This window comes from Haematobia irritans, chromosome 3 (assembly GCF_050003625.1).
Source record: "Haematobia irritans isolate KBUSLIRL chromosome 3, ASM5000362v1, whole genome shotgun sequence".
NCBI lineage: Eukaryota > Metazoa > Arthropoda > Insecta > Diptera > Muscidae > Haematobia > Haematobia irritans.
Window position 1 is genome coordinate 59571081 of NC_134399.1, and position 24451 is coordinate 59595531.

Below are 24451 nucleotides of genomic sequence, written 5' to 3' on the forward strand. Positions count from 1 at the left end.
GGGTCAATTTTCCTCGACTCCAGCCTTTTTCATCAGCCTCGACTACGGTTAATATAACTAAATATCATTTTAGTAACACTCATTGGTAATTCTAAGAGGGTGAGGGTTACCAATAATTATTACCAAAAATTATCTTACTTATTTATGTGCGTAAAAGAAAATTCATCTGTATTCATCTTTATCACAGCATTTATTGCTAACTTGTTTTTTTTGTGATAAGTTTTGTAATAAATAATAAAATTCATCTTGTAAGCCAATTTAATTTCTACACTGAAAAAAAGCATATACAAATAAATGTCAGTTTAACAATCCAAATTATAACAGATACAGTCGAACCCAGCAAAAAAATTTTCTTCCACAGGCACAACTTTAATGGCACTTCCAGAAGATGCAATCCCAATAATGTTCTTTATTTTAACTACCCATGAAGTTCTTTTAATTATTTTTTTTATAACTTGTTTTTTTTTCATACTTTTAATGACTAAATTTGAACTTTTTATACCCTCCACCATAGCTTTGTCATTCAGTTTGTAACACATCGAAAAATTGCTCTAAGACCCCATAAAGTATATGTATTCTGGGTCGGGATGAAATTCTGAGTCGATCTAAGCATGTCCGTCCGTCCGTCTGTTGAAATCACGCTAACTTCTGAACCAAACAAGCTATCGACTTTAAACTTGGCGCAAGTAGTTCTTATTGATGTAGGTTGGATGGTATTGCAAATGGGCCATATCGGTCCACATTTACGTATAGCCCCCATATAAACCGACGCTCAGATTTGGCTTGCGGAGCCTCTTGGAGGAGCAAAATTCATCCGATTCGGTTGAAATTTGGTACATGGTGTTGGTATATGGTCTCTCATAACCATGCAAAAATTGGTCCAAATTGGTCCATAATTATATATAGCCCTCATATAAACCGATCCCCAGATTTGGATTGCGGAGCTTGTAAGAGAAGCAAATTTCATCAGATCCGGCTGAAATTTGGTACATGGTGTAAGTATTTTGACAAAATTTGCAAAAATTTGCCATAGAAATAAAATTTTGACAAAATTTTCTATAGAAATAAAATTTTGACAAAATTTTCTATAGAAATAAAATTTTGACAAAAGTTTCTATAGAAATAAGATTTTGACAAAATTTTCTATAGAAATAAAATTTTGACAAAATTTTCTATAGAAATAAAATTTTGGTAGATATTTTTTGGCGATATGGACCAAACTTTGTGTGATTGGGGATCGGCTATATATAACTATAGTCCGATATGGTCCAATTTTGGCATGGTTGTTAGCGGCCATATACTAGCGCAATTTACCAAATTTAAATCGAATCGGATGAATTTTGCTCCTCCAAGAGGTTCCGGAGGTCAAATATGGGGATCGATTTATATGGGGGCTATATATAATTATGGACCGATATGGACCAATTTTTACATGGTTATTAGAGACTATATACGACGTACCAAAATTAAACCGAATCGGATGAATTTTACTCCTCCAAGAGGTTCCGGAGGTCAAATCTGGGGAGCGATTTATATGGGGACTAGATATAATTGTGGACCGATATGTACCATTTTTTGCACGATTGTTTGGGACCATTTGCTTCTCTAAGAGGCTCCGGATATCAAATCTGGGGGTCGGTTTATATGGGGGTAAAAGTTGTCCAATATGGCCCATTTGCAATACCACCCGACCTAGATCAATAACAACTACTTATGTCAAGTTTCAAGTCGATAGCTTGTTTCGTTCGGAAGTTAGCGTGATTTCAACAGACGGACGGACGGACCGACCGATCGACTCAGATTTTCATCACGACCCAGAATATTTATACTTTATGGAGTCTTAGAAATATTGTTCTATTGAAGGATATAAGAATGGACTTTTTTCTTTGCGAATATAATTCACTCGTCGCAGGATACCATAAAATAAATTGCGTCCAAACAGAGTTGAGAATTTCCATTCAGTAATTTTTTGTCAAATACAATTTGTATTACATTTTCTGTAGGATATGTGAGAAAGACAAGAAATTCAGCATATACGCCATTACAAACATGAGTTTCATGAGTTCTCAGCAAATATAAAATGGTAAGATTATGACAAACTATCGTCAAAAAGAAATTCCCTTTTAACATGTAAGTGTTTGGAGAGCACTTCACTTTGATTTCGCTATGAATTCAAATTCAGTATGAAAAACTTTTTAATTACTTTCCCATTTCCGGAAAAGATCAACACACACTCATACACAATTATGCATTGGCACACAAGTAAGGTGCATAAAAAAACAGCTTTCGCTTAATGCAATTTCCGCTTTTTCGTCTATAAGCCTGGTGTTTTTTTTTCGAATAAAATTTAATTTTTATCATATGAGCCAGCATAGTCTTGGTGGTGCCTTTTATCACTTCCCCCCGGAATGGTACGAATATGGGTTTTTTCTATGGACCCTGGGCCATATATAGTTACTTATGCTCTCATTGTGAATGACTTTAATTATGCTCCGAACCAGAGAAATCCATGTCTTTGGGGAGACTTTAATTTTATTGGGGAGCATATGCACATTAAAAAAAAAAAATGAAAGAAAAAATTATGTGATTATATGAATTACCAATAGTGCGTGATAGGAGCAAGGACATGCCCAGCAAACCGAGCTGATGTCCTTTATTTTCTTCTGTTTCACCACTGAAGCTGTTCTCATTAAGCTCTTAGCAGTGGAAAAATAACACTTTGCATTTTTCAACAGCCTTTCAGTATTCGCAACTCGCAAGTGTCGATGTCGATGGTGATCGCTACAACGAGAAGCCAACCCACCAAGCCGGGCGAAATTGCAAGTCATTAATTTTAATGAACATAAAAATATTTATATGGGAACATAAAATATATCACAACGTTCATACACAACGAACGTACCACTACGAGTCTATGGTTGAATGGCATTATTATTCATTTCGTCATATTTGTAAAAATGGAAAAATGCCTTCAAAAGACCAAGCCCATAGTTTTTTTATGTCCTCGTATCAATGAAAAACGCAAATGAATGAGTTGAGCTGTTGTCGCTTTCTCCGTGGGTTTAGCTTCAATGGAAGTGTAATGAGAAACAAGAATCAACATCAAAATGTATATGTTTTTCAAAAATAAAATATTGCTTTCATGATTTCAATTTGCATATGACGTTGAAGGACATTTTTGGTTCATTTTCCTCAAGTGTGAATATTTTGTGAAATGCAAAGCCGAATCCTCGAAATGGAAATAATGTGATTTTGCTTCTTTTATTCAATCTCGTAATTAATTGATACAATAAATTTTTTAGTTGGCATTGCTTCCATCACGACAATGATGGTACCAATAACCAATTTTGTTGAAAATTAATCGAATTTTCAATTAAAATATTTTTAATTGAAATCAATTCAGCTTTTGATTGTTTCAGTAGAAACAAGTACGAAAAGTCGAAAATCATGTGAGCCTGTAGACTAACATTTTCGATAGCATCTTACGTTCATCAAAAGCTCCTCCACGAGGCTTCGTAAAAACAAAATGAAGTTTATATGTTAGGCTCTCTGTGCAAAAATTTAACGTAAATCGGTTATTGTCATCAACAGACAATTATTGATATAGCCAACAACGCACAATCGTTGATTGTCAAGCAGTTATATTTCTAGGGCATAGTTTTTGGCGCCCACAAGCTGATGTAAAGAAACTCTATTCGAAAGAAACATACCCGTTAATCGGGCCATTTCTTTCAAAGGATGTACCAAATACAACTTTTGGCTGCGGAAATAGTGAAATTTTACATTATTATACCCTCTACCATAGGATGGGGGTATATTAACTGTGTCATTCCGTTTGTAACACATCGAAATATTGCTCTAAGACCACATAAAGTATATATATTCTGGGTTGTGGTGAAATTCTGAGTCGATCTGAGAATGTCCGTCCGTCCATCCGTCTGTTGAAATCACGCTAACTTCCGAACGAAACAAGCTATCGACTTGAAACTTGGCACAAGTAGTTGTTATTGATGTAGGTCGGATGGTATTGCAAATGGGCCATATCGGTCCACTTTTACGTATAGCCCCCATATAAACGGACCCCCAAATTTGGCTTGTGATTGCTCTAAGAGAAGCAAATTTCATCCGATCCGGCTGAAATTTGGTACATGGTGTTAGTATAAGGTCTCTAAAAACCAAACAAAAATTGGTCCATATCGGTCCACTTTTACGTATACCCCCATATAAACGGACCCCCAAATTTGGCTTGCGATTGCTCTAAGAGAAGCAAATTTCATCCGATCCGGTTGAAATTTGGTACATGGTGTTAGCATATGGTCTCTAACAATCATGCAAAAATTGGTCCACATCGGTCCATAATTATATATAGCCCCCATATAAACCGATCCCCAGATTAGTCTTGCGGAGCCTCTAAGAGAAGCAAATTTCATCCGATCAGGCTGAAATTCGGTACATGGTGTTAGTATAAGGTCTCTAACAACTATGCAAAAAATTGGTCTACATCGGTCAATAATTATATATAGCCTCCATATAACCGATCCCCCGATTTGGCTTGCGGAGCCTCTAAGAGAAGCAAATTTCATCCGATCCGGCTGAAATTTGGTACATGGTGTTAGTATATGGTCTCTAACAAACATGCCAAAATTGGTCCACATCGGTCCATAATTATATATGCCCCCACATAAACCGATCCCCGATTGGGTTTCGGAGCCTCTAAGAGAAGCAAATTTCATCCGAACCGGCTGAAATTTGGTACATTGTGTTAGTATATGGTCTTTAACAACCATGCAAAAATTGGTCCATATCGGTCCATAATTATATATAGCCCCCACATAAACCGATCCCCGATTTGGCTTTCGGAGCTTCTAAGAGAAGCAAATTTCATCCGATCCGGCTGAAATTTGGTACATTGTGTTAGTATATGGTCTTTAACAACCATGCAAAAATTGTTCCATATCGCTCCTTAATCATATATAGACCCCATATAAACCGATCCCCAGATTTGACCTCCGGAGCCTCTTGGAAGATCAAAATTCATCTGAGTCAGTTGATATTTGGTACGTGGTGTTAATATATGGCCTCAAATACCCATGTAAAAATTGGTCGAAATCGGTCCATAATTATGTATAGCCCCCATATAAACCGATCCCCAGATTTGACTTCCGGAGCCCCTTGGAAGAGCAAAATTCATCGGATTCGGTTGAAATTTGGTACGTGATGTTAGTATATGGTATCCAACAACCATGCATGAATTGGTTCATATCAGTCCACAATTATATATAGCCCCCATATAAACTGATCCCCAGATTTGACCTCCGGTGCCTTTTGGAGAAGCAAAATTCATCCGATCTGGTTGAAATTTTGTACGTGGTGGTAGTATATGATATTTAACAACCATGCCAAAAGTGGTCCATATCAGTCTATAATCATATATAGCCCCCATATAAACCGATCCCGAGATTTGGTTTTGGAGCCTTTTGGAGGAGTAAATTTTCTCCGAGTCAGTTGAAGTTTGGTACATTGTGCTAGGATATGGCCGTTAACAACCATGCCTAACTAGGTCCATATCGGTCTAAAGTTATATATAGCCCTCAGATAAATCGATCCCCAATCACACAAAAATTGGTCCATATCAAGTTTATAATTGTATATAGTCCCCATATAAGCGACCCCCATATTTCAATTCTGGCTCTCTACGTACCGTGCAAAAGTCCACATCGATTCGTAATTATTTGTAGACTTACATACCTTTTTGTCTAATATATACCACGTGTGGACTAGCTCACAATTTAGAAAACGATTTAAGATACCACAACCCAAGTAATTCGATTGTGTATAACAGTCTTTCGAAGAAGTTTCTACGCAATCCATGGTGGAGGGTACATAAGATTCGGCCTGGCCGAACTTACGGCCGTTTATACTTGTTTTTAGATAAAAAATTTATGTAAGGGGGTCAAATTTACCCCACGTCCCAAAGTACGCAAAAAAAATTGTCACCTCACCAGTTAAAGGTTAAGTGTGCTATCAATGGGGGAACGTTCCTGTGAAACGTGGGTTTCATTGTCTTGTTAAATCCCAATTGCTTTTGTACATAATCACAACCGTAGGCTGTGTAAGATTTTCAGTTTAATCTAAGTTATCATCCTTTCATCACAAAATTGTTAATTAACATAATTAAATAAATTCCGCCGCTTTTCATTTTTGACACAGAAATTACTTTAATTTGAAAATAATGCATTTGCTATGCATCGGCAATAGTTCCCCCTTTTTCACCTGAAGGCAAAATTTCAAAAAAAAAAAAACAAGTACGGTGTTATTGTTATTGTATCCTAAGTGAAAAAGCCTTTGAAAGATTTCTATGCTTATGTGATAATGTAAAGGGTGATTTGTTAAGAGCTTGATAACTTTTCTTTAAAAAAAAACGCATAAAATTTGCAAAATCTCAACAAAATTTGAAACGTTAGATTGGTCCATGACATTTACTTTTTGAAGATAATTTCATTTATCTTCAAAAAGTAAATGTCAGGCAAAATGAAGGCAAAATTTCAAAAAAAAACAAGTACGGTGTTATTGTTATTGTATCCTAAGTGAAAAAGCCTTTGAAAGATTTCTATGCTTATGTGATAATGTAAAGGGTGATTTGTTAAGAGCTTGATAACTTTTCTTTAAAAAAAAACGCATAAAATTTGCAAAATCTCAACAAAATTTGAAACGTTAGATTGGTCCATGACATTTACTTTTTGAAGATAATTTCATTTAAATGTTGACCGCGGCTGCGTCTTAGGTGGTCCATTCGGAAAGTCCAATTTTGGGCAACTTTTTCGAGCATTTCGGCCGGAATAGCCCGAATTTCTTCGGAAATGTTGTCTTCCAAAGCTGGAATAGTTGCTGGCTTATTTCTGTAGACTTTAGACTTGACGTAGCCCCACAAAAAATAGTCTAAAGGCGTCAAATCGCATGATCTTGGTGGCCAACTTACCGGTCCATTTCTTGAGATGAATTGTTCTCCGAAGTTTTCCCTCAAAATGGCCATAGAATCGCGAGCTGTGTGGCATGTAGCGCCATCTTGTTGAAACCACATGTCAACCAAGTTCAGTTCTTCCATTTTTGGCAACAAAAAGTTTGTTAGCATCGAACGATAGCGATCGCCATTCACCGTAACGTTGCGTCCAACAGCATCTTTGAAAAAATACGGTCCAATGATTCCACCAGCGTACAAACCACACCAAACAGTGCATTTTTCGGGATGCATGGGCAGTTCTTGAACGGCTTCTGGTTGCTCTTCACTCCAAATGCGGCAATTTTGCTTATTTACGTAGCCATTCAACCAGAAATGAGCCTCATCGCTGAACAAAATTTGTCGATAAAAAAGCGGATTTTCTGCCACTGATTTTGGTAATAAAATTCAATGATTTGCAAGCGTTGCTCGTTAGTAAGTCTATTCATGATGAAATGTCAAAGCATACTGAGCATCTTTCTCTTTGACACCATGTCTGAAATCCCACGTGATCTGTCAAATACTAATGCATGAAAATCCTAACCTCAAAAGAATCACCCTTTATAAGAGTGTGTGTGTGTATGCTTTTTTGTTTTTCATTTGCATCCGTGTGAATGTAGGTTTTTATATCCGGCTCAGTTTTATGTCAATGGTGGTTGTTGATGGCAACGAAGGATATTGTTTATTTGTCGCGTTTTGTTGTTGTATTCATTTTCTTTTTTTTAATTATTTTGCAACACTTTGAAACAATAACAAAGGAAAGTACAAAAGCAGCAGCAACAACAACAAACAAAGCCTCTTGCCTAGGTAGAGTTATTTCCCCTATTTATTTAATTCTTGGCTTTCTCATTTAGTTTGCATGTCAACGGAAGTTAGCAAAAGCCAAAGTACATGAGTGACTGCGTGTGTGTGTGTGAAGGTGGTATGTACATGGTGAAAATGGATATGAACCAGAAACGGAAACAAGGTAAAAGTTAACTAAAAACACTTGACTTGTTTGTGGGCTAAATGAACGACGCACACCTTCTCTAGCTACCGAGCTGCGAGTGTGTCAAGTATACGCGAACATGAAAAGCAACAAACCCAAAAAGGTTGTCTCCTCCTGCCTTTAAAACCTGAATCCTGAATATATTCATGTGGATTTGTATCCTGGTCCCTAACCTGGTGTTAACGCTAAATAAGACTCAGACTCAGATCAAGGAACAAAGGATGGAAGGATAACAACAATGGTATAGAAGTGCAAGCAGCAGCAACATTGGTGTGGTATAGAGAACTGCAATATAATACCTGGTCACATAATAATGGCGAACTTGACGTAATTTGTTTGCATGTCATGAGTGGGGCTTCTTTGCACTCTTTTAAGCTTAAATGACGAAGCCAGTTTGCCTTTGCAACTACTTTGAAAATGGTTTTATGTTGGACCATCAACATTTAAGTACAAACACAATATCATGTGGATGAGCAGACTGCTTCTATGAAATTTCAGTGGGCATAAAAAGAATACGTCTAACAAAGAAATGACATTGTAGCCATCAAATAATCTTTGCAACATAACAATACTGCTATGATCTGATGAAATATTCCATTAGTTAATGTTAGTTTAAAATATATAGTTTTTAAATATTTTATGCCACTATATACTTCACTATATTGAAATTAAATCGCGCATTAATATATCATATATTAAAACAAGTATATACCGCCGTAAGTTCGGCCAGGCCGAAGCTTATGTACCCTCCATCATGGATTGCGTAGAAACTTTTTCTAAACACTGCCATCCAGAATCGAATTACTTAAGTTGCGGTAACGCTTGCCGATGGCAAGGTATCTTAAAACCTCTTAACACCATCTTCTAAATTGTATGTAAGCCCATACGTGGTACATATTAAATCAAAAATATCGATCCAATACGTATATATTTCACTTTGACAAAGTAGACATAAAATTTTTACAAAATTTTCTACAGAAATAAAATTTTAACAAAATTTTCTATAGAAATAAAATTTTCACAAAATTATCTATAGAAATCAAAATTTTGACAAAATTTTCTATAGAAAGAAAATTTTGACAAAAATTTTAACAAAATTTTCTATAGAAATAAACTTTTGACATAATTTTCTATAGAAATAAAATCTTGGTAGATTATTTTTGGCTCGAGTGGAAACCATGATTATGAACCGAATAAAATTTGAACAAAATTTTCTATAGAAATAAAATTTTGACAAAATTTTCTATAGAAATAAAATTCTGACAATGATGAAAATTTTATTATGAACCGAATAAAATTTTAACAAAATTTTCTCTAGAAATAAAATTTTGACAAAATTTTCTCTAGAAATAAAATTTTGGTAGATTATTTTTGGCTCTAGTGGCAACCATGATTATGAACTGATATGGACCAATTTTTGTGTGATTGGACCAATTTTGGTATGGTTGTTAGCGACCATATACTAACACCACATTCCTATATATAATTATGGACCGATGTGAACTAATTTTTGCACGGTTGTTAGAGACCATATACCAATACCATGTACCAAATTTCAGCCGGATCGGATGAAATTTGCTCCTCTTTGAGGCTCCGAAAGCCAAATCTGGGGATCGGTTTATATGGGGGCTATATATAATTATGAACCGATGTGGACCAATTTTTGCACGGATGTTAGAGACCATATACCAATACCATGTACCAAATTTCAGCCGGATCGGATGAAATTTGCTTCTCTTTGAGGGTTCGCAAGCCAAATCTGGAGATCGGTTTATATGGGGTTTATATATAATTATGGACCGATGTGGACCAATTTGTGCATGGTTGTTAGAGACCATATACCAACATAATGTACCAAATTTCAGCCGGATCGGATGAAATTTGCTTCTCTTTGAGGCTTCGCAAGCCAAATCTGGGGATCGGTTTATATGGGGGCTATATATAATTAATTACCGATATGGACCAATTTTTGCATGATTGTTGGAGACCATATACCAACACCATGTACAAAATTTCATCCGGATCGGATGAAATATGCTTCTCTTAGAGGCTCCACAAGCCAAATCTGGGGATCGGTTTATATGGGGGCTATATATAATTAAGGACCGATATGGACCAATTTTTGCATGGTTGTTAAAGACCATATACCAATATCATGTACCAAATTTCAGCCGGATCGGATGAAATTTTCTTCTCTTTGAGGCTCGGCAAGCCAAATCTGGGGATCGGTTTATATGGGCGCTATATATAATTATTGACCGATATGGACCAATTTTTGCATGATTGTTGGAGACCATATACCAACACCATGTACAAAATTTCATCCGGATCGGATGAAATATGCTTCTCTTAGAGGCTCCACAAGCCAAATCTGGGGATCGGTTTATATGGGGGCTACATATAATTAAGGACCGATATGGACCAATTTTTGCATGGTTGTTAGAGACCATATACCAACACCATATACCAAATTTCAGCCGGATCGGATGAAATATGCTTCTGTTAGAGGCTCCACAAGCCAAATCTGAGGGTCCCTTTATATGGGGGCTATACGTAAAAGTGGACCGATATGGCCCATTTTCAATACCATCCGACCTACATCGATAACAACTACTTGTGCCAAGTTTCAAGTCGATAGCTTGTTTCGTTCGGAAGTTAGCGTGATTTCAACAGACGGACGGACGGACGGACGGACATGCTTAGATCGACTCAGAATTTCACCACGACCCAGAATATATATACTTTATGGGGTCTTAGATCAATATTTCGATGTGTTACAAACGGAATGACAAAGTTAATATACCCCCATCCTATGATGGAGGGTATAAAAAGATCGAGCCAATACGTATATAATTCAATTTGACATAAAATTGTGACAAAATTTCCTATAGAAATAAAATTTTCACAAAATTTTCTATAGAAATAAAAATTTTGACCAAATTTTCTATAGAAAGAAAATGTTGACAAACATTTCTACAGAAATAAAATTTTAACAAAATATTCTATAGAAATAAACTTTTGATAAAATATTCTATAGAAATAAAATCTTGGTAGATTATTTTTGGCTCGAGTGGCAACCATGATTATGAACCGAATAAAATTTGAACAAAATTGTCTATAGAAATAAAATTTTTACAAAATTTTCTATAGAAATAAAATTTTGACAATGATGAACATTTTATTATGAACCGAATAAAATTTTAACAAAATTTTCTCTAGAAATAAAATTTTGACAAAATTTTCTCTAGAAATAAAATTTTGACAAAATTTTCTCTAGAAATAAAATTTTGACAAAATTTTCTATAGAAATAAAATTTTGGTAGATTATTTTTGGCTCTAGTGGCAACCATGATTATGAACCGATATGGACCAATTTTTGTGTGATTGGATCAATTTTGGTATGGTTGTTAGCGACCATATAATAACACCACGTTCCTAATTTGAACCGGATCGGATGAATTTTGCTCCTCCAAGAGGCTCCGGAGGTCAAATCTGGAGAATGTTTTATATGGGGGCTATATATAATTATGGACCAATATGGACCAATTCTGGCACGGTTGTTAAAGATCATATACTAACACCATGTTCCAAATTTCAGCTGGATCGGATGAAATTTTCTTCTCTTTGAGGCTCCGCAAGCCAAATCTGTGGATCGGTTTATATGGGGGCTATATATAATTATGGACCGATGGGGACCAATTTTTGCATGATTGTTAGAGACCATATACCAACACCATGTGCCAAATTTCAGCCGGATCGGATGAAATTTGCTTCTCTTTGAGGCTCCGCAAGCCAAATCTGGGGATCGGTTTATATGGGGGCTATATATAATTATGGACCGATGTAGACCAATTTTTGCATGATTATTAGAGACCATATACCAACACCATGTACCAAATTTCAGCCAGATCGGATGAAATACGCTTCTCTTAGAGGCTCCACAAACCAAATATGGGGATCGGGTTCTATGGGGGCTATATATAATTAAGGACCGATATGGACCAATTTTTGCATGGTTGTTAGGGACCATATACCAACATCATGTACCAAATTTCAGCCGGATCGGATGAAATTTTCTTCTCTTTAAGGCTCCGCAAGCCAAATCTGTGGATCGGTTTATATGGAGGCTATATATAATTATGGATCGATGTGGACCAATTTTTGCATGGTTGTGAGAGACCATATACCAACACCATGTACCAAATTTCAGCAGGATCGGATGAAATTTGCTTCTGTTTTAGGCTCCGCAAGCCAAATCTGGGGATCGGTTTATATGGGGGCTATATATAATTAAGGACCGATGTTGACCAATTTTTGCATGGTTGTTAGAGACCATATACCAATACCATATACCAAATTTCAGCCGGATCGGATGAAATATGCTTCTGTTAGAGGCTCCACAAGCCAAATCTGAGGGTCCCTTTATATGGGGGCTATACGTAAAAGTGGACCGATGTGGCCCATTTTCAATACCAAGCGACCTACATCGATAACAACTACTTGTGCCAAGTTTCAAGTCGATAGCTTGTTTCGTTCGGAAGTTAGCGTGATTTCAACGGACATGCTTAGATCGACTCAGAATTTAACCACGACCCAGAATATATATACTTTATGGGGTCTTAGAGCAATATTTCGATGTGTTACAAACGGAATGACAAAGTTAATATACCCCCATCCTATGATGGAGGGTATAAAAATCTCCAAAAATATTTCCAATTGAAGCTGAAAAATTAATCAATTAAAGAATTAAGTGATACATTGACATTTTCATCCAATTAAAAATGAATTCAATTAGGAATATGATTGGAAATTTTTACATTTTTAATTTAAATATTAATTATTTAAATTAAAATTTTAATTATCTAAATAACTATGTATCCAATTAAAACTACAGTATAAAATATTGTTCGGAAATAAAATTTCTATAAGCATTAAATTTTTATCTAAATCAGAAGAAAAATTCATAAGAAAGTATAAACTCTTCTCAAATTACAAGAAAATTTTATATAGTATATAAAATATGAATTGTGTTCGGAGGGGGGCCATCCCTTGCTAAACTGTTTGAAAATTGCACTTACGTTCTTAGATTTGGTTGAAATTTTCATTGAATGTTTGGTGGTGGCCTAAAGGGTGATACGGTCAAAATTTGGTCAAGGGAAAAAGCGTTTAAATCGGTGAAATCGTTTATTTAAAAAATCAAATAAAAGTTCAATTAGTATAAAATTCAGGAAAAATATTCTGTTAGGCTTTCGCTTTTCCAAATCCGAATTGCCGGGCCTCACGCTTGACACCTGCCATCAGATTTTGTACAGCCACCTTGTCCAACTTCTTCGCCGCAGAAAGCCAGTTTGCCTTGAACTGCTGCTCGTCCTTAGCTGTTTTTTTGGTCTTCTTTAGGTTCTGCTTCACAATAGCCCAGTATTTCTCAATTGGGCGGAGTTCTGGCGTGTTGGGAGGGTTCTTGTCCTTGGGAACCACCTGCACGTTGTTGGCGGCGTACCACTCCATGGCCTTTTTACCGTAATGGCAAGATGCCAAATCCGGCCAAAACAGTACGGAACAACCGTGTTTCTTCAGGAAAGGCAGCAGACGTTTATTCAAACACTCTTTCACGTAAATTTCTTGGTTGACAGTCCCGGAAGCTATGAAAATGCTGCTTTTCAAGCCACAGGTACAGATGGCTTGCCAAACCAGATATTTCTTTGCGAAATTTGACAGTTTCTTCCTTTTGCCGTATAAAACTCCTGTCCCGGAAGCTGCTTGTAGTCGGCTTTTACGTAGGTTTCGTCGTCCATTACCACGCAGTCAAACTTCGTCAGCATCGTCGTGGGAGTCACCGTGGTGCAATGGTTAGCATGCCCGCCTTGCATACACAAGGTCGTGGGTTCGATTCCTGCTACGACCGAACACAAAAAGTTTTTCAGCGGTGGATTATCCCACCTCAGTAATGCTGGTGACATTTCTGAGGGTTTCAAAGCTTCTCTAAGTGGTTTCACTGCAATGTGGAACGTCGTTCGGACTCGGCTATAAAAAGGAGGTCCCTTGTCATTGAGCTTAACATGGAATCGGGCAGCACTCAGTGATAAGAGAGAAGTTCACCAATGGACTGAATAGTCTAAGTGAGCCTGATACATCGGGCTGCCACATAACCTAACCTAACCTATCGTCGTGTACAGCCTCCGGGATCGCGCTTTAGCCGTCGTATTTTGTTTATCATCGCGATTTGGAGTCACTACCTTCTTGTAAGTCGATATTATCCTGTTTGTCTCTACAGTATATGATGTCTCTCGGTCTCATGCCAACAACCGAATGGATCGTTTTATTGTATTCGATCGTGGCTAACAGTATCAATTGTACTGTATCGTCGATGTTTCTGTCCATTTTCAGACACCTTGCTAATTCGGTCAGAGTACTGTGAAATCGTTCCACTTGCCCATTTGAAGTACTGTGCAACGGTGAAGCGTTCACAATAGATATGTCATAATTTCCCAAGAGTGTTTTTATAGTCGCGGAGTTTAAGGATCTCTCATTATCGCAATAAATTGTTTTTATGTCAGGAAAGATATTTATTATTTGCAGAATCGCCGTTTGCACATCCGCAATAGTCCTTGACATTATAGGTTGTGTTACAGCAAATTTTGAAAACTTGTCCACACATGTAAGGAAATATTCTCTGTCCGTAGAAAAAATTTCAATATGCAATATTTGTCCTATTTTGGAGGGAATCTCTGTCTCAGCTATTTCCTGTTTTCGTGGGTGACGTTCGTATTTAGCTTGGGAGCAAATTTTGCAGTTTCCTACTATTTCCTTTGCCATTTTTCCCATTTTTGGGAAGTAATAATCCATAAGAACTTGTTTTACGTTCTCTGGATGGGAAGGTCCGTACCAATCTATCCTGGATATTCGCCAGTACTGGTAGTTCACAATGGATTGCATTGACGCAGTCCTTGTTGACTACCTCTTTTACCTTTTCAAACACGTCATCGATGTTCGAATAAAAAATTTTGTGTCTTGTTTTCTGTCCGAAGATATTAAAAGTTTGTCTACCCGTGTTTTGGGATTCCTCAATATTTATTTGGTTTTGAAAACAATTTGTCGGCTTGTCTGTTGATTCAATGCCGAATGTTTGTGATTCCTCACTATGAATGGTGGCTGAAGTCGAGCCTAAATGATGAATGTGTTGACGAGACAACGCATCCGCAACGAAATTTTCTTTACCTGGTTTATAAAATATGTTGGCATTATGCTCGTCGATGAACGCTTTCCATCGTTTTATCTTTGCATTTGAGTTTCGGTCTGAGACTGCAAATGTCAAAGGCTGATGGTCGCCGGCTCGTTTTTTGGCTCGATGCACGGTTGTAGACGATACACCCAGCTTATTTGCGGCATCTCGGAGAGAGAGGTTAGGGTTTCGCTTGAAACTACCGGCAACTCTCTTTGTCGTCTCAGCGGCTTCCGGTTTTCGATTTCCCCCCGATCCAGACTTCCCGGCTGTCGACAAACGTTCCCCAAACACTTTAATTACATTTGTAACGGTTGATTTGGCAACTTTTAGCGATTTTGCCAGCTTTGCGTGCGAGTAGCTCGGATTTACGCGATGCGCGAGCAAAATTTTGATACGCTGCTCTTCTTGCTTGGACGGCATTTTGACAACTGAAGAGTGAATTCCAAAATCAAAATAGGAGCAACATTCTACACACACACCTTCAAAATGAGGGGTGTTCAGGTTTTTTAAATGCAAAATTGAAAGAAATACGTCAAGTTTATATTGACCAAATTTTGACCGTATCACCCTTTAAATAGATCCGTTTTTATATTTTGCCCACACTGTGGAACAGAGTATTATAAGTTAGTGCATATATTTTCAACACCCAGAATGAGACGAGATAGACACATGGTGTCGTTGGCAATATTGCTAAGGACCGAACCATAATTCGATATAGCCTTGTCATAAGGTTCTGTTTTAGGGCAAAAGTGAACCCTATTGATTTTCGAAGAAATGAATTCGGATTTAGATATAGCTCCCATATAAATATATATTTCGCGCGATATGCACTTATATGGCCCCAGAGCCAGAGTTTTAGCGCTATTTACTCTAATTTTTGCACAAGTACACTTATGGTGTTTTCTTTTCTGCACGCTCACAAAAAATCGCTTCTGTAACATATACTCCCAAACATATTTTGCTTCAAGCATATACATTTTTGGGTATTGCCCAAACATTTATATGTTTGATCTCTTCCAATATATAATATGTTTGAAAGCATATTGGTCTAAACAATATATGTTTGGGTAGTCTAAGTTCCAAACATTTTGTATTTTTGCATCCAAATTCAATAATGTTGTCTTCCAAAACAACAATATGTTATTATATGAACATATAATATGTTTGGAAGCATTTTGCACCCAAAATTATTATATGCTTAAAAAAAAATTCTCAAAATTTTATTTATTTATTTATATATTTACAATCATAATGAATTATGAAAATAAACAGGTAATATAGGTGCTGACAACATAGGTTTTCGACCTGAATGCTCAAAATTTTGTTTCTGCCCAATTGTATATTCCCCCACATCTTTCGCACTTCCACGAGATTTTTTAGTTCTTAGCACCTTTTTCTGTAATACAAACATTGTAGAAGAAATTATTCAATTGTATGATTTTTTTTTATTTTAATTTTACCTTTTGCCGGACGGGGATTCGAACAGCGGACCACACAGTTTGTAAGGATCAAAGAAGTAGCTGATCAATTGCCCAAGGAAAAATAAAATGTTAATTTTGTAATAACAAGCAACAACCACCAACTTAATTCAATATCGCTCCCTGTTAAATAGCGCTCCAAGCTACTAAACACATATATGTTTATAGGCTATTTCTAAATTAATATATGTTTGCATTCAAGCATATTATATTTACAAACATTTTATGTCCCAACATAATATGTTCTAACATATTAACATATATGTCCCAAACATGTTATGCTAGTTTATGAACATTATATGCTTGCACTCAAAAATATTGTGTTTAAAAATTTGTGTTCCAAACATATAATGTTTATAGCCAAACATATGAAAAACATTCTTTTTCAACCGTGTGCACTTTGCCTTCATTTTCTCTGTACAGAATGCGCATTTTTAAAATGTTGCCAGCAACCTAAAAAATGCTATCATTTCATCGGGCAGAAAAAAATTCAAATAAGCCAACAGGGCAATCGCAATTAATTTTCCAGGTTTTAAAAAATGTCCAATCCAAAAAGGGCAAAAAGCTTGTTCGGTCTAAAGTGGTCTAAGTCATTTTTAGCCATTTTCTATTATAACTATCTTGAGTTCGTACATACTAAAAAAAAATATATAATAAATATGATTTTAAACCCGAAAAAAAGGAATTTCTATTTTATACGGTTTTTGAGAAATTCCAAAAAAAAAAAAATCTTTTAACTTGTTACCTGTAAAATTCACTTTTTTGACTTAGTGTACTTTGTACCAACAGAGTTGACGGTTTTTGTATGGTATCGAAAATATCGATCTACAAAGTGATGCAGGGTATAATATAGTCGACCCCGCCAGACTTTAGACTTTCTTTACTTGTTTTTATTTTCGAAATTTGGTCGCTGTGGGTCTTCCCTTTGTCTGAAATTTTTTTAACGAATAGTTAAAAAATTTAACTTTTACGATTTACTTGAAAATTACGGGGGTCACGGGGGGGGGGTGGTTTATCTCCCTCAAAATTATGAAAATTGGCCAAATCTTTGCTTGACATTTTCTGGGAATATTTGGAATTCTAAATAGACAAAGATCCGATACACTCAAAAAAAGTGAACTCTCTATTTCACTAAAGCCAATTTAACGTTATTTTAGATCATGGAATTATTATGTTTGAAGAAAGTTTCCTTTACTCTAATAATTTTTTGTGTACGTTAGTTAAATTAACTAAAACCGAGGAAAAAATATACCCAAATGAAGCATAAAGATTAACTAAATTCGTGTCTTCCACAAAATAGTTCAGAATTTCTTTAAGTTTGTAAATTTTACCAAAAATGCGTCCATCATGAACTTCGTATATCACTAAAGACATTCTTGCAATTTTGAACTCCAAATTTTTCTTTCAAACTACAAAATTTTCTTCAACAACCCAGCAAAAAATAGGTAACCACATCTCATTACAATTGACATTACCAGGAGTAAATCTGTTGCATTACATTGCGGCGAGTTATAATGACTAACTTGTAATGACAAAAATAAATACTTCTCGGTAATTTTCGAATTGTTATTCACAAATTTTTTGGCAGTTAATAAAATAAAATAATTGATGGTACCATTAGGTATAATTATTCACATAATCGAGCACTTACATAAAAAATCAAAAAGAATACAATTCTGAAAATTTTTCCGTTAAGAAATTTTTATCACAAATATTTCATAATAATTGTGTTTAATGACATCATCATATTATGTTTTAAATAAATGCTTTCTCATACCTCATTCACATTACACTTCCAAAATGCGCTTAAACTAAATTTCAAATGTCATTTGCCTTATAAAAAAAGAGACTTAAAATCCACTTTTAGTAGATTTCGAACCTTATGTGAATTGGCTATTGGATATATTATAACGTAATTCACGAATCCAACTCCCTTAAACAACCTACATTTATTTCTATTTTAAGTGTGAAATTAATTTGCGTGTAATCTTATTGAGATTATTTATTAGATTTTTTGTTTATTTATACAGTGTTCGTTTCTATTCAAGTAGTTCTCCTATTACAGCATCACTCGCCATATTTTGATCCATTGTAATCGGCGATAGAAATCAATATTTTCGAGATTTGATTGCCTGAGACAATAAGTGGCTATTTTGCAAGCTTTGGCGTATCTACGAATAAGTCATTACATATTAGGTGATTATATGCTTTAAATGCACTACTTATTTTATGGCCGAAAGAATGCCTGGGAAGAAGTACTTTCCTTCTAGGACATACGTATGTAAATGTAATCCGAAGCGATGCCAATTAATAAGTGGTTATTAATTTTTAAATAGGCTTACCTACAAGATTACCGGGTAATGAGAGTTTTTGCTGGGAAGTGAAAAAACTTAGTTATGTCTAATAAATTTTCTTGAATTTGTCGAAAATATTTACTTATTTTTATAACATCGGCGTGATGTCAACGCTTGTAATACTGTTTAGTTAAAATTTTCTAAAAATATTCAAAATTTTCTAAAATTAACCGAAAGTTTTCTTCCTGGTGGGTTCACTGTTTTTTCAGTGTACTATCGACATTTGTTGGAGTGGGAGACCACCGCTTTGCCTGAGTTTTTTTATACCCTCCATCATAGGATGGGGGTATATTAACTTTGTCATTCCGTTTGTAACACATCGAAATATTGCTCTAAGACCCCATAAAGTATATATATTCTGGGTCGTGGTGAAATTCTGAGTCGATCTAAGCATGTCCGTCCGTCCGTCCGTCCGTCCGTCCGTCCGTCCGTCCGTCCGTCTGTTGAAATCACGCTAACTTCCGAACGAAACAAGCTATCGACTTGAAACTTGGCACAAGTAGTTGTTATCGATGTAGGTCGGATGGTATTGAAAATGGGCCATATCGGTCCACTTTTACGTATAGCCCCCATATAAAGGGACCCTCAGATTTGGCTTGTGGAGCCTCTAACAGAAGCATATTTCATCCGATCCGGCTGAAATTTGGTACATTGTGTTGGTATATGGTCTCTAACAACCATGCAAAAATTGGACGACATCGGTCCATAATTATATATAGCCCCCATATAAACCGATCCCCAGATTTGGCTTGTGGAGCCTCTAAGAGATGCATATTTAATCCGATCCGGCTGAAATTTGGTACATGGTGTTGGTATATGGTCTCTAACAACCATGCAAAAATTGGTCGACATCGGTCCATAATTATATATAGCCCCCATATAAACCGATCCCCAGATTTGGCTTGTGGAGCCTCTAAGAGATGCATATTTAATCCGATCCGGCTGAAATTTGGTACATGGTGTTAGTATATGTTCTCTAACAATCATGCAAAAACTGGTCGACATCGGTCCATAATTATATATAGCCCCCATATAAACCGATCCCCAGATTTGGCTTGCGGAGCCTCAAAGAGAAGCAAATTTCATCCGATCCGGCTGAAATTTGGTACATGATGTTGGTATATGGTCTCTAACAACCCGCAAAAATTGGTCCACATCGGTCCTTAATTATATATAGCCCCCATATAAACCGATCCCCAGATTTGGTTTGTGGAGCCTCTAAGAGAAGCATATTTCATCCGATCCGGCTGAAATTTGGTACATGGTGTTGGTATATGGTCTCTAACAACCATGCAAAAATTGGTCCATATCGGTCCATAATTATATATAGCCCCCATATAAACCGATCCCCAGATTTGGGTTGTGGAGCCTCTAAGAGAAGCATATTTCATCCGAATCGGCTGAAATTTGGTACATTGTGTTGGTATATGGTCTCTAGCAATCGTGCAAAAATTGTCCACATCGGTCCATAATTATATATAGCGCACATATAAACCGATCCCCAGATTTGGGTTGCGGAGCCTCTAAGAGAAGCAACTTTCATCCGATCCGGCTGGAATTTGGTACATGGTATTGGTATATCCCTTTCCGACCGTGTACGCACAATTGTGCGGGTAAGTTTAAGTCTCTATAATTTCTTTAATATATGACGTACTGCGATAAGAGCGGCAAAAAAATAATTGTGTATGCTCTCTCTTTGTCTAAGAATGTGAAGAACCGTTATAAATAAAGGGTGATTTGTTAAGAGCTTGATAACTTTAAAAAAAAAAAAAACGCATAAAATTTGCAAAATCTCATCGGTTCTTTATTTGAAACGTTAGATTGGTCCATGGCATTTACTTTTTGAAGATAATTTCATTTAAATGTTGACCGCGGCTGCGTCTTAGGTGGTCCATTCGGAAAGTCCAATTTTGGGCAACTTTTTCGAGCATTTCGGCCGGAATAGCCCGAATTTCTTCGGAAATGTTGTCTTCCAAAGCTGGAATAGTTGCTGGCTTATTTCTGTAGACTTTAGACTTGACGTAGCCCCACAAAAAATAGTCTAAAGGCGTCAAATCGCATGATCTTGGTGGCCAACTTACCGGTCCATTTCTTGAGATGAATTGTTCTCCGAAGTTTTCCCTCAAAATGGCCATAGAATCGCGAGCTGTGTGGCATGTAGCGCCATCTTGTTGAAACCACATGTCAACCAAGTTCAGTTCTTCCATTTTTGGCAACAAAAAGTTTGTTAGCATCGAACGATAGCGATCGCCATTCACCGTAACGTTGCGTCCAACAGCATCTTTGAAAAAATACGGTCCAATGATTCCACCAGCGTACAAACCACACCAAACAGTGCATTTTTCGGGATGCATGGGCAGTTCTTGAACGGCTTCTGGTTGCTCTTCACTCCAAATGCGGCAATTTTGCTTATTTACGTAGCCATTCAACCAGAAATGAGCCTCATCGCTGAACAAAATTTGTCGATAAAAAAGCGGATTTTCTGCCAACTTTTCTAGGGCCCATTCACTGAAAATTCGACGTTGTGGCAGATCGTAAGTCTATTCATGATGAAATGTCAAAGCATACTGAGCATCTTTCTCTTTGACACCATGTCTGAAATCCCACGTGATCTGTCAAATACTAATGCATGAAAATCCTAACCTCAAAAGAATCACCCTTTATTTGTTTTTCATATTATTTTTGTAGTTTCAGCAGTGTAATTTGCGCATTTGTAAAAATGAGTGTAAGAGGTAAGTTTGCAAATAAATTAAAATTATTTAAGTTGTGGAATATTTCATCAAACAAGTGTTTTCAATAAGAAAACATATTAAATATTGTATGCAAACAGTAACTTCGTGATTATTTTGTGTTTTTTGATATTTTTACGTCCGTACTTTTACCGGAATTTACCAGACTGCAACAATTGTGCGTATCCTGAAAAAACAGGATACAGGATCAAACTGAACGAACTTAATAATTTAAAATGTTCTATGTACACATAAATAACAGAACTCAAAAATTTAGGAAAATCTACCACGTGGATCGGCCATAGGTCGGAAAGGGATATGGTCTCTAGCAACCGTGCAAAAATTGGTCCATATCGGTCCATAATTATATATAGCCTCCATATAAAACGTTCTCCAGATTTGACCTCCGGAGCCTCTTGGAGGAGCAAAATTCATCTGATCCGGTTCAAATTAGGAACGTGGTGTTAGTATATGGTCGCTAACAACCATACCAAAATTGGTCCAATCACACAAAAATTGGTCCATATCGGTTCATAATCATGGTTGCCACTAGAGCCAAAAATAATCTACCAAAATTTTATTTCTATAGAAAATTTTGTCAAAATTTTATTTCTAGAGAAAATTTTGTTAAAATTTTATTCGGTTCATAATAAAATTTCATCATTGTCAAAATTTTATTTCTATAGAAAATTTTGTTCAAATTTTATTCGGTTCATAATCATGGTTGCCACTCGAGCCAAAAATAATCTACCAAGATTTTATTTCTATAGAAAATTTTGTCAAAAGTTTATTTCTATAGAAAATTTTGTTAAAATTTTATTTCTGCAGACATTTTTGTCAAAATTTTCTTTCTATAGAAAATTTTGTTAAAATTTTATTTCTGTAGAAAATTTCGTCAAAATTTTATGTCTACTTTGTCAAACTGAATTATATACGTATTGGATCGATCTTTTTTGATTTAATATATACCACGTATGTACTTACATACAATTTAGAAGATGGTGTTAGGAGGTTTTAAGATACCTTGCCATCGGCAAGTGTTACCGCAACTTAAGTAATTCGATTGTGGGTGGCAGTGTTTAGAAGAAGTTTCTACGCAATCCATGATGGAGGGTACATAAGCTTCGGCCTGGCCGAACTTACGGCCGTATATACTTGTTTAAAACTAAACTTCTTGAAATGTACAAAGGACGTGGTGGCAGGTTATGGAATTAATATGGCGTATCTAATTTTTTGATCCTTGAATGGTGAGTGAACCTTCCCTTGCCCGACATATTAAAATTTGAATGGATGTTGCGGGATTTTCTTGAAATTTTCAGAGATATCTAGACAAAAATCCCCTACTTGATTTGTCGATCGGGGAAGGTGACGTCTCTTTTTTTAAAAGAATATAGCAAATTCTAGGTTTTCCGATTTTTTTGAAATTTGAAGGGAGACCGATTCCTAAATATGTACTTAATTTTTTAAAGTAAAAAAACTTAAACTTAAATGAAATTGACAAGCACACTGTAAAAATTATTGTCGTGAGGCCAACGATAACATGCTCTTAAAAAACGAATGCGAATTTTGCTTAGTATAGAAGTCGATCAACTTTAGTATGAAGTCATTTTGTCCTTATATGATATATAGTTAAGTGATTCAACTTAAAATTGGGTATCTTTACATGAAAGAAAATGTTGTTGGGCTAAGGTGAAATTGGCTTTAATAATTCTGAATTTTCTTTTGTATCTTGACTAAAAAGCGAAATAGATGTCTTTCAAGATTTTATTGTAAACACGTTTTTAATTGAAACATAACATAACTTGAAGTTGAGTCTGAATTTGGAAATTGAACATGTCAAAAATTTATTATTTTTTTAAGCAGAAATATTTTATGTCTATTTAAGCCTGCGATTGATGCATTCATTTTCTTCATTAATTAATTTCGTCATTGAATCAGAAAACAACTTTTCTGTTCAAGTTAGACTCATTCCCGAAGTCGATCTACTCCAGGAAATTGGAATACATTGTAGTTCAATTGTTAGTATATCCACCATTTTTGTAGCAGGTATAATATATCGTATTCTATTTTTTAATACTTTTTTATCTCTATAGCAAGTCACACAAAATGAATAATATTAAAGAGACCAAAGCGATAGTTGACTGTGGGAACCACCATGGTAATGCTGGTGACATTTCTGAGTGTTTCGAAAGCTTCTCTAAGTGGTTAAGTGGTTCAACCGCAATTTAAAACGCCGTTCGGACTTGGATATAAAAAGGGGATCCCTTGCCATTAAGCTAAACATAGAATCGGGCAGCACTCAGTGATAAGAGGGGAGTTCACCACTGTGGTATCACAATGAACTGAATAGTCTAAATGAGCCTGAAATATCGGGCTGCCACTAAGTCTAACCTAAAGCGATAGCTTGTGTAGCCTTAAAGCCGTTATTGCATTGACTGTTTGATCAACATGTCAAAAGGCAACAGATGCAATATGTCATGAAGGGAATCTGTATATGTCTTACGAAATGCGCTCAGGGTACACATTAGCCACATTGCCATTAAGGGAATCTGTATCTGACTTCCTTAATGTGCCTAGGAGACATTTTCTGGGAGTTTTGGTCACCACCACACTATCAACATTATAGGTTTAACCCCATACTGATAAAAATAAAAGTAAAATAAACTGTGGGTATTTATTT

The 24451-nt window shown here is 36.0% G+C and overlaps 1 long non-coding RNA gene across 2 annotated transcripts in view; it reads left to right on the forward strand.

The window, feature by feature from the left end:
* LOC142230488 (uncharacterized) overlaps nucleotides 1-24451 on the forward strand; it is a 224281-nt gene that overhangs the window by 156531 nt on the left and 43299 nt on the right. The gene's annotated exons all lie outside the window — the stretch shown is intronic.